At 41.9% G+C, this 9,165-nt stretch overlaps 1 protein-coding gene across 2 annotated transcripts in view; it reads left to right on the top strand.

The window, feature by feature from the left end:
* Positions 1-4,359: 4,359 nt before the first annotated feature.
* LOC111933342 (uncharacterized) overlaps positions 4,360-9,165 on the top strand; it is a 79,572-nt gene continuing 74,766 nt past the window's right edge. The window contains exon 1 of one of the 2 annotated variants that reach the window (XR_002866648.2): positions 4,360-4,591. The gene's annotated coding sequence lies outside the window, so the exon portion shown is untranslated. The remainder of the gene's footprint in view (positions 4,592-9,165) is intronic. The other variant, XR_015274599.1, reaches the window with a different exon arrangement.

The following is a 9,165-nucleotide window of genomic DNA, read 5'->3' as shown; positions in this document are numbered from 1 at the left end:
CTGGTAGGTATGTGTAAATACTCAATAAACTACCAACTACATACCTGTTATTATTGATATTGAAATCTACATTGAAATTTTGTGCTATTTAAGGCATAGAATTGGAGTAGCTATTACTTTCTGCTCCACCAAAAGAGTGAGGCAGACCTAGTAAAAAACCAAAAAAAATGCCATATCACCGTTTGGGACCTTCCCTATCCTCATGTTTTCAATAATTCACATTATTCTTATTCACACTGTAGGGGGTTGCTGCATGCAGGGTGTTGGGCCACACTCTCAGAGCAATGTGAGCAGGGTCTGCAGATGAGGACACACAGAAATAGAGGGGAGAACTCCTCTGTGGGCAGCTGGGAAGAGCTGGGGTCCCCAGCCAGGCATCCTCTGGGCTTTCTCTCCTGTGCAGCAATGGTGAGGATGAAGAGAAAGATGATGATTTTTCTTGCATGCTTTCCCACTATTCATTATATGCATTTTTCCCAATGGGATCAGCTCAAACTCCCTCTTGGATGCTCCTCTTTGTGGCATGTTTTCAGCTAATTAGAGAAATGGTTGCACATTGGCTGTTAACCTCCTGTGCACATGTGTTATTGGCTAGTATTTCAGGGTTTAAAACACTAATAGTTGAGAGTATACTCGACTATACAAACACTGTATGCAAACACTGCTGTTGTCTCTGACACAAACCAGCACCTACAAAGTGAGGTATGAAAATGTTGGGGGAAAGGGCTGATTTTCACACCAGTGGTAATGGCTTCCCACGAGAACCTGCCATACAAAATTATTGGGGTTTGCAGGTGCACGGCCACGGGAACAATGAAACAAAGCTGTGAGAACAAGGCTGCCTCGGCAGCTGCTGTGAAAGTGTCCAGAGCTGCAGAGAGCTGCAGAGAGCAGCCCCTGAGCACTGCTCAGGCTGAGGCTCTGGGGCACCTGAGCCTCAGCACAGCCAGGCCAAATTCAGCTTCAGCACAAGCTAATGGGATGTTTTAGAGCTCAGTGTCTCATCTCGGCTTCAGATGTGAACCCAAGCCTTGCAATAAAGTAGAACATAACCTTTGCATCACAGCATACATCTCAGCCAACCTACACTTTGGGTTTCATTCTAGAATGGTGTTTTTTTTCAAGGAGTGTAATCCTCCCTAAATAAACAAACACAAACTCACATCTCTCCTCTCCCTGTAGCCCAGAGATCACAACGTGAGTCATGCTGAAGTACAGGAAATAAGCCAAATCAAGCTGGTAAAACGACCCAGATTGGAGATATGAAGGCCTCTAAATTAAGAGTGCTCTGCTGAAGACCCCCAGGCTATTAAAACTCATGACTGTTTGCTCCAGCACCACAGTTGCTATGGCAATTCATATAGATAAACCCAGTAACCTGTCAGGATCTAACCAGGTAAAAAACTAGGACTTAAATTATATTCAGAAATAAACAGGAAGCTGATATAGATGCCAAAGAATCGATATACTGTATTCTCTGTGTCTAATTCCATTTCACAGGCAGGCAGCTGCATTCTGTACAAGCTCCACATTCCCAATGCTTTTGAACACTTCCACCACACAGAGCACATTGCAGCAACTTTGAGTTGTGGGGGAAAAAAAATAAATCAAAAAACTCTTGTAAAGAAACTGGGAACAGACAAAAAGTGCTTAAACAGACCCAGACAATGCCTACTTGTAGGCTCCTCTAAAAATAAGGCAGATGGTGTCTTATGAGAAGAGAGATGAGATATTTCTCAGATTCTTTGACATGATGCTGAGACAAAACTCAGGTGCCTTGCAAATGACAAATCTCTAACAGCAGGGAGACAAGCATGTGGCTAGGATGGGATCTGCTGCATTTTAGAGATGTCAGGCTGGACCTTGTTTCCATTTAATTAGTGAATCCATCTTGTTCATGTTCCTAGTACTACAGCACCTTAAATTGCATTATAACATGCTTCTCAGTAGAAATGGCATTGGAAAAAAACCAAAACAACAAAAACACAAGAGAATTGTCAGGAGCTGCTTTAACACAATTTCATAATCTTAGTTTTGTCATCTCCAGTAATGAATTCAGTGACATCAATTGTTGAGGGATTTACCAAATAGAGACCACAGCTTTATCACACTGAAACTTTCTTATGCCACTCCCAAACACCTTTATAAAGTGCAAAATATCACCTCAAACAACATATAGAATAGATATCTAAATGTGCATTTCCAAGAAGGATTTCCAGCATTCTTCCTCACCTGGAGGAGCAAATGACTGAAAATGGGTCACAGACAGTCAGTCCCTTCCCTCCCTCACCAGGCAGTCAGCAAAGCTTTGAGATGGGCCAAAACAGAAACACTGTGACCCTCACAAGGCTGTGGCATCAGAGATCTTCCTTTATGGGGCACTGCCAAGGTAGGGACAGTCAGTTTTTCAGATGTGAACAGGAAAGTCTGTCAGCTCTCACCAACAGTCAGAACAGGAATCACAGAATCACTCAGGTCGGAAAAGATCTTTAAAGACCATTGAATCCAACCATAGATTCATCACTGCCAAGTCCACCACCAAACCATGTCCCCAAGTGCCACATCTCCACGTCTTTTCAATACCTCCAGGGGCTGTACCAAGGATTTGAGCAAAGCAACATTAGTGTTAACATTGCCTGCCACCACTGCAGGGAAGAAGGGGCTGTGTCTCCTCTCAGGCACAGCTCCTCCCTGCAAAAGAATGCACTGGCACAGCTCTGCACTGTAACATTTCATTCCTTGCTCTGCCTGCACATCTCCCTTCTCAGGGAGCTGAGGACACACCAAGTAAATCAAAGTGATAAGAATTTATGAAACCCAAAGCAGTGCTGGATTTTGGAATGACAACATGATTGTATATGGGTACTAATAAAAGGCAAAGGTTCCCTGAAGCCGCAGGCTATGAAGTGGAGTAGAGCAATGTGATTAAGAGAGAGTTAAGAGGTATTAAACTTTGAAGGGAAAGGCATTCCGTAGTGACATGTTAATAGATCCCAGGAAAGATTTGTTAATGGACTAAAAATTGAGAGGCTCTTGTAGGCAGCACTAAGTGAAAAAGTAAATCACTGTTTCTCCATGGGGGAGGTTCACTTAGAACCTGCAGAAGGCAAGAGCACACCCAGGGTACCACCAGGGCTGCCTGGGTGGGGCTTGGAGCCTGGGACACAGGAGGACACAGGGACACAGGAGGACACAGGGACACAGGAGGACACAGGGACACTGGGCTGCTTCCAGTGGTGCTGTACCACAACTCTGCACAGCCACACCTGGTTTATATCTTCCTTCCCATCACACTGAGCACACGAGTGAATAAAACCTTATGATTTGGGTCTACAAAGGTGGTTAGGGATGCAGTGATTTCCTGAAAACTTCTTCCAGGCTGTGAAACACAGAGCGTGACACAAGATATAGCTAAATAACAGCTAATTTTCAATTAAAACACATTGCAGTTGGACATAGCTGAAAATGAAATACGATCTCATCAAAGTCTGAACCTTGTAAGGACACTGAGTCCAGTAAAAAAAACTTCATCTGGCTGGTATGAGATACTAAAATTTACTGATAGCAACCCAAAAGCAATTGTAATCAGGGCGGAAAAAAGGGCAGTAAAATTTGTAAAAGAGCAGTAAAAGTTTGTCTTGGCCTGATTCTGTGATCTCCTTTCCATGCTGACATATTGGAAGCAACAAAAGTGACAATATTTCAGAGCACACTCCTCTCTGAAAGGCAGAGAGCTCCAGAACAAGTAACACTGTCTCTTCTTGATAATGAAAGGCTGATTTATTCTTGCTGCATTATAATAGAAGCCATCATATATTTTCTGACATATTGAAATTACTGGGGGACCATTACCCTTTACCAGTGGGGCAATTTAATTTCTCCATATCTTTGTTCAGATGCACCTAAGATTCTTGGACTTTATAACACAGACTCTAACATGCATTTCATAGGCAATGTGAAAGTGGCATCAGGAATTTTGGAGAGGACTGGGTGTAATTGCACAGCTGTAATTGCACCATCAAACACAGCCCTTTTCTCCAAAAGAGGCAATCCTGCATGCTTGATGACAGGGAGTGATGTACATGGTGACAAGAACTAATAAAACATTTGCCTAAATTCTATTTTGGGGTTTGTTTTTCAGACTTGAGGCCCATCAGGAGGCTAAAGATGAGCATCAAACAAGCATCAGCTAATGCTTTAGTCAATCCTTGTGTGTTCCAGTCCTGGGTGAGTCCCAGTGCTGGGGTCCTTTCAGCCAGGTGTTTCTCTTTTGGAATCCCAAATGCAGGCTGAGCCCTGGTGATGCAGGTAACAGCAGCGAGCAGTTTTGCATTAGTTAATGAACTACATATAGTTGTCAAAGGGTATCATGTGTTTGCAGCTGGGGCTGCACTCCCACAAGTCTCTGCTGGAAAGAAGCTTCAAGAAAGAGGGATAAAAGCAGAGCTGTGGGGTGAGAAGGGAAGAGGTAAGGGATGCAGTTCTGGGGCACTGATTTACAGCTGTAAAGTGGGTTTGGAAGGAAGGCTGAGAAGATTGGGGCATCCAGGATATCTTCAGTCTGTGGAGAAGAGCCTTTCCCAGAATGGAGGTGGGTGTTTGAGTATCTTAAAGGGAAGGGAATTGATGTGGCTGTTTTACAGATACTCCTGAATGGATGTGTTTTAATGTGGGGATAAGCTGGGGAGTTTGAGGGAGTACAGCCAAGGAGCTATACTCACACCCCATGCCTTTTAGGCAGCAAAACAATGTGAAAAGTGCAAAGTTGAGAATTCAGAACTGGGAGAAATAGTTTGGGGTTTTTTAAGAGTCCTACATCTTTCTGACAAAGTCCTCTGTGGTAGAAAAATGCTAAGCTGTTGATTTTCTTGGAATGCTTATGATCCCAATGAATTTATTGATTCAATGCCTGTATTATATGTGGGTTTTGTTCTAACTTTTTGTTACCACTCATGTTTTTTACTATACATAGCACTAAAATTTAATCTATGTGAGCTGGAACTGTCCTAGGGCTTTTTGTTGCTATAAGTCATTGGGGTTTTTTTTAGACTATTTCCATATTAATAACTACTTAGCTTTTTCTTCTGGCTTTTTTTTTTCCCATGAGGAATATCCACCCTCTCCTTGTAGAAGAGGGGGAGTGATATGTTTGTTTGTTGTTTTTTTTTATTATTGTTCTTATTTCTTAAGAAATATTTTATATATTTCTTAAGTGAGAACAGTCCTCCTAATATCTACTTTCTATTGAGTGCAGTAAATCATGAAATTATGTATTTATCATCTCTTTTTATTTTTAAAGGTATAATAGAAGGGAAAGCTATTTAGCAAATCAGGTACAAAACTAAGATCTATGTTTTAGGAGCTGCAGGGGAGTTGGAAGAAAATTGGCTCTTGTGATGAAGCATTATTCAGTCCATCATACACGTGAAGTACAGTTTTGCCCCTGAGGTGAAGAAATGGGTGCTTTTTCCTTTTCTATGTAACCTTGGAATTTGGAGGATTTTCCTTGTGTGTGTTGCTGTTCCACTTAGCAGTGCCTCTTGTACTTATATTTGGGATATATTGGCTAAGAATGGCAGGAGCAAATACGTGTCTACTTGCAGAATGAGGCAGGTAGAGGAAATAGGGTCAGGATTGTCCCCAGTGCTCCTTCCCCCACACAGCTGCTCTTCACAATGGGAGAATGGGGATTTTGCTGTTTGGTTTTGTTCTAGACCTGTTTCAATATTAATTGCTCTTGATAGGGAATTAATAAAACTCAGTGGTGTTTGAATTAGCCTGTCTGTATGCACAGGAGTAACCCAGAGGCCCTGAGCTTTGAGCATGACCTATCTAAGGTATTAGGGAGCCATCAACACTTCCATATCATCCCAGCATTGCCTGGGCTTTAAGGCTGTGTCTGTGGTTGGGGCTACCTCATGCTCCTTAGCAGTGATTTTGAGGTAGGCTAAATTAGCCATTAAATGATAAACTTGGAGACTAAGTTACCTCTGGTTATTTGAAAGAGTATATTACTACAAGTCATTAAGAAATACATCCCAAGAGGCAGGAATGGGTGCATGCTGAGTCCCCTCCTGGGCAGAGGTTCAGCAGGTATTTTCAGTATCCTGGGAGTAATGCTCAGCCTTGGATAGGCATGGAGAGCAGGAGGAAAGGAGGATGTACTGCAACAACACCTCTTCAGTATTTCCCTTCTTTCACATACAGCTTATTACCTTTAGTGTCACTGTGATGCATGAGAGTGACTGTGAGTGATGGTGATTATGTGCTGTGGGGAGGATGGAGTTTGAATTCTCCTCTTTGACTTTCCAACACTTCTTTCTGGTACAGAGTAAGATTATTTTCTTGCCTTTTCCTGTTCCTCTTCAGAGCACTCCAAGAATACTAACAGCATTCTTGTTCTGTGCTTTGCCGAGTGTGGGGCTGTGAAATCCAGCTGGCACTTGCACAGAGATTCATATGGAGAACTGTCCTGGCTTCCTCCTCTTAACCCTCTATAAGGCCAGTCATTGTATTTTTCAAGATAAAAATTAATAAAATAAAATGAGAATGCCAGAATAGAATGTAGAAATCGCTGTTGAATCTGAGTGATGTGTTAAGACTGCAGCTTGAAGATAGAGGGCAAATCATGTGAAAATGTTAGTGCTGTAAGAGAGAGAACAAGGTTTGGAGAGAAGGAAAAATAATTTGAAGAATATTCTCAGCAAAAGTGCCAGAAGGAAGTTGTACATCTTTCAGAGAGACAGATTGGGCAAAGAAGCCTGGCAAAGCAAATCCTTGTAGCAAAGCTGTTAAAATGGCATTGTCTTAGAGCAGTGAAACTCTGCATTTCTCTGCATGAGTTAACCTGACCCCCAGCCATTGTTTCTTATGGGAGTGGAATAACTTGATAGGCAGCAGGAGGCAAAATTATTTCAAGACTTTTGGCATTGCTTCCTGTAACCAAAAAAGTAAACACGGACATCAGCATGTAAACAGGATGCTCAGCTGTAAGAGCAAGATGTAGCTTGTTCTACATTCAGCTTTTCTAAAAATAATTCTGCTTTAGTAAATAAGACATTCTGTATGTGTATCCTACTTCAACACATTTCAGATTGCCGTCAACAAACTGTAGGATTTTAGTAGAAGGTGTTTGCTAAATAATAAGGCAAACTGGATTTACTAAATCAGACCTTCTCTGTTTTTGTTGCTAAACTTCTGTATGGAATATGCTTTTCTGTATTTAGATAAATGCTGCTAGGGATTTACTGTTCTATTTGTGAATGTGGTTGTTCTTGCAGAGCAGTCTTATGCCTGAGATACTGGGATAACCAGGAGGTGGGTGTTCTACTTTTAGCACTGTGTTTTTTAGCTTTTTTTTTTCTTTAATATGTGTTTTGGCAAGCAAGATAATTTTTCAACCAGTTTTTTTTTTTTTTTTCTTAATTTCGCTGCTGGCAAAAATGTGAGCTCTTCATTTTCTGGATAAAACTGCTGCAGTTTCTCTTGGAAGTCATAATTTGGACATGTAGAGCTGCAGCTCATAAAATAAACCATAGTTCCATGGTATTCCATGTTGACGGAGTAGAGGTAAGCTGTAGCTCTATGGGGGACCTGTCAGCAGCTTCTCTGTGCCTGTGAGCAAGTTACCAAGAAGAGAGAGCCAGGCTCTTACAGCTCTGTATGGCAGGAAGCTGAGAGGCAAAGGACATAAACTGAAGTCACAGAGGTTTACGTTGAATTTAAGCAAAGAACTTTCTCATCGTTATGCTAGTGTGGACTACCACAGCTAGTCAAGCAGATTTTGCCCAGAGAAGTTGTGTTGCCTCCAACTGTGGAGATTTTTCAAAATCTGGTTGGCTAAAGCTCTGGGCTGCTATGGCAGAGAGCAGTTTTGGATCATAATCTAGTTGGGGTTTTATGTCAAAATCTGATGCACCTGTATAAACTTCCTTTTGACCTATGTAGATATGGGAGAGGGCAAAGTGAATGATAGCCCAGGAGCCTGGGGGATTTCTTCTCCTGACTTTCCAGCAAAAGTGGTACTCTTAACATTAAATATGGAGTAAGAATATAGTAGGAACTGTGCAACAGGATGACTTCCTGACTCCTTAAATAACAGACCCAGATTACACAAATTACATTTGAGAATTTCCAAAATACTGTTGTCATTAGAAAGGTGAGCCAGATAACTTGGCAATGAAGGTTGGAACTAGGGCAAATAATCCACCTTTTTTCCTTATCTAGATTCTGTCATGTGCTATTCTGGTATCAGCAGTGAGTGATGGTGTTTAGAGGGTGAATTCAAAGCTTGTAAGGAAAGTTGCGAGTATAAGGGAAAGTGTTAATGGAAAAAGGGCAGTTGCCTCTGGCTTGGACTTTTCCTTTTCCTCCCTCCACACATATACATCCTGTGTTATGCTGCAATTATAGAACAGCTGCTTACTGTACCTGTTTGCCTCTAGCTGCAGGTAGAGGTGTGTGGGGAGGCACAAATCAATGGGTTATGGAGAATTGTTTTTTTCCTTTTCAGAAGTGTGTGCACACATTGCAAACAGGATGCACTCAAGCTTTAAGCAGTCAGTCTCATCTCAGCTAGGCAGTGAGACCTGGAGAACAGGCTCCTTGGTATGGATTTACCTCAGTTGGGATCTTGGTATAATGTGCACCTTGTCTGCATCAAGAAGTAGATACATCTGAGGAGTGGGTGATTTCCCACTTCTAGAAATATAAGTGCTGCACTTGCCCCTATAGCAGAGATTTTGCGGATTTAAACATCCAGATGGTGGTACTTGGCAAAAGTCATCTCTTACACGGTTTAATTCACGCTGCAGTTGTTCATTTTGATGCTGGAGATGACTTCAGAGTAGGAAGTGCTTCAAAATGCAAATGTTTGTCCGAGACCATTTCTATTTCAAGTCTATGAATAAAAAGAGGAGTGGGCCAAAAGGAAATAATAGCTGTTAATGGTGATCTACTGGTGTGACTACTTTAAGTGAATAGACCATTGGGAACAATGCTGATGTTTTCTGTGCAGAATATCTAGTTTTGAACAGCCAGACAGTCTGTAGAGTGGCTCTGGCCACATGCCACTTTCACCTAAAGCACCACACTCCTGGCTGCTAAAGAGTGTTGTACTAGCAGTTCAAAACTGGGCACTGGAGATGTTGGGGGAATACATTTAGT

Source organism: Cyanistes caeruleus, chromosome 10, assembly GCF_971803275.1.
Source record: "Cyanistes caeruleus chromosome 10, bCyaCae1.hap1.1, whole genome shotgun sequence".
Taxonomy (NCBI): Eukaryota; Metazoa; Chordata; class Aves; order Passeriformes; family Paridae; genus Cyanistes; species Cyanistes caeruleus.
Note: the sequence above shows the minus strand (reverse complement) of the source record. Positions and strands in the feature narration are given on the sequence as shown.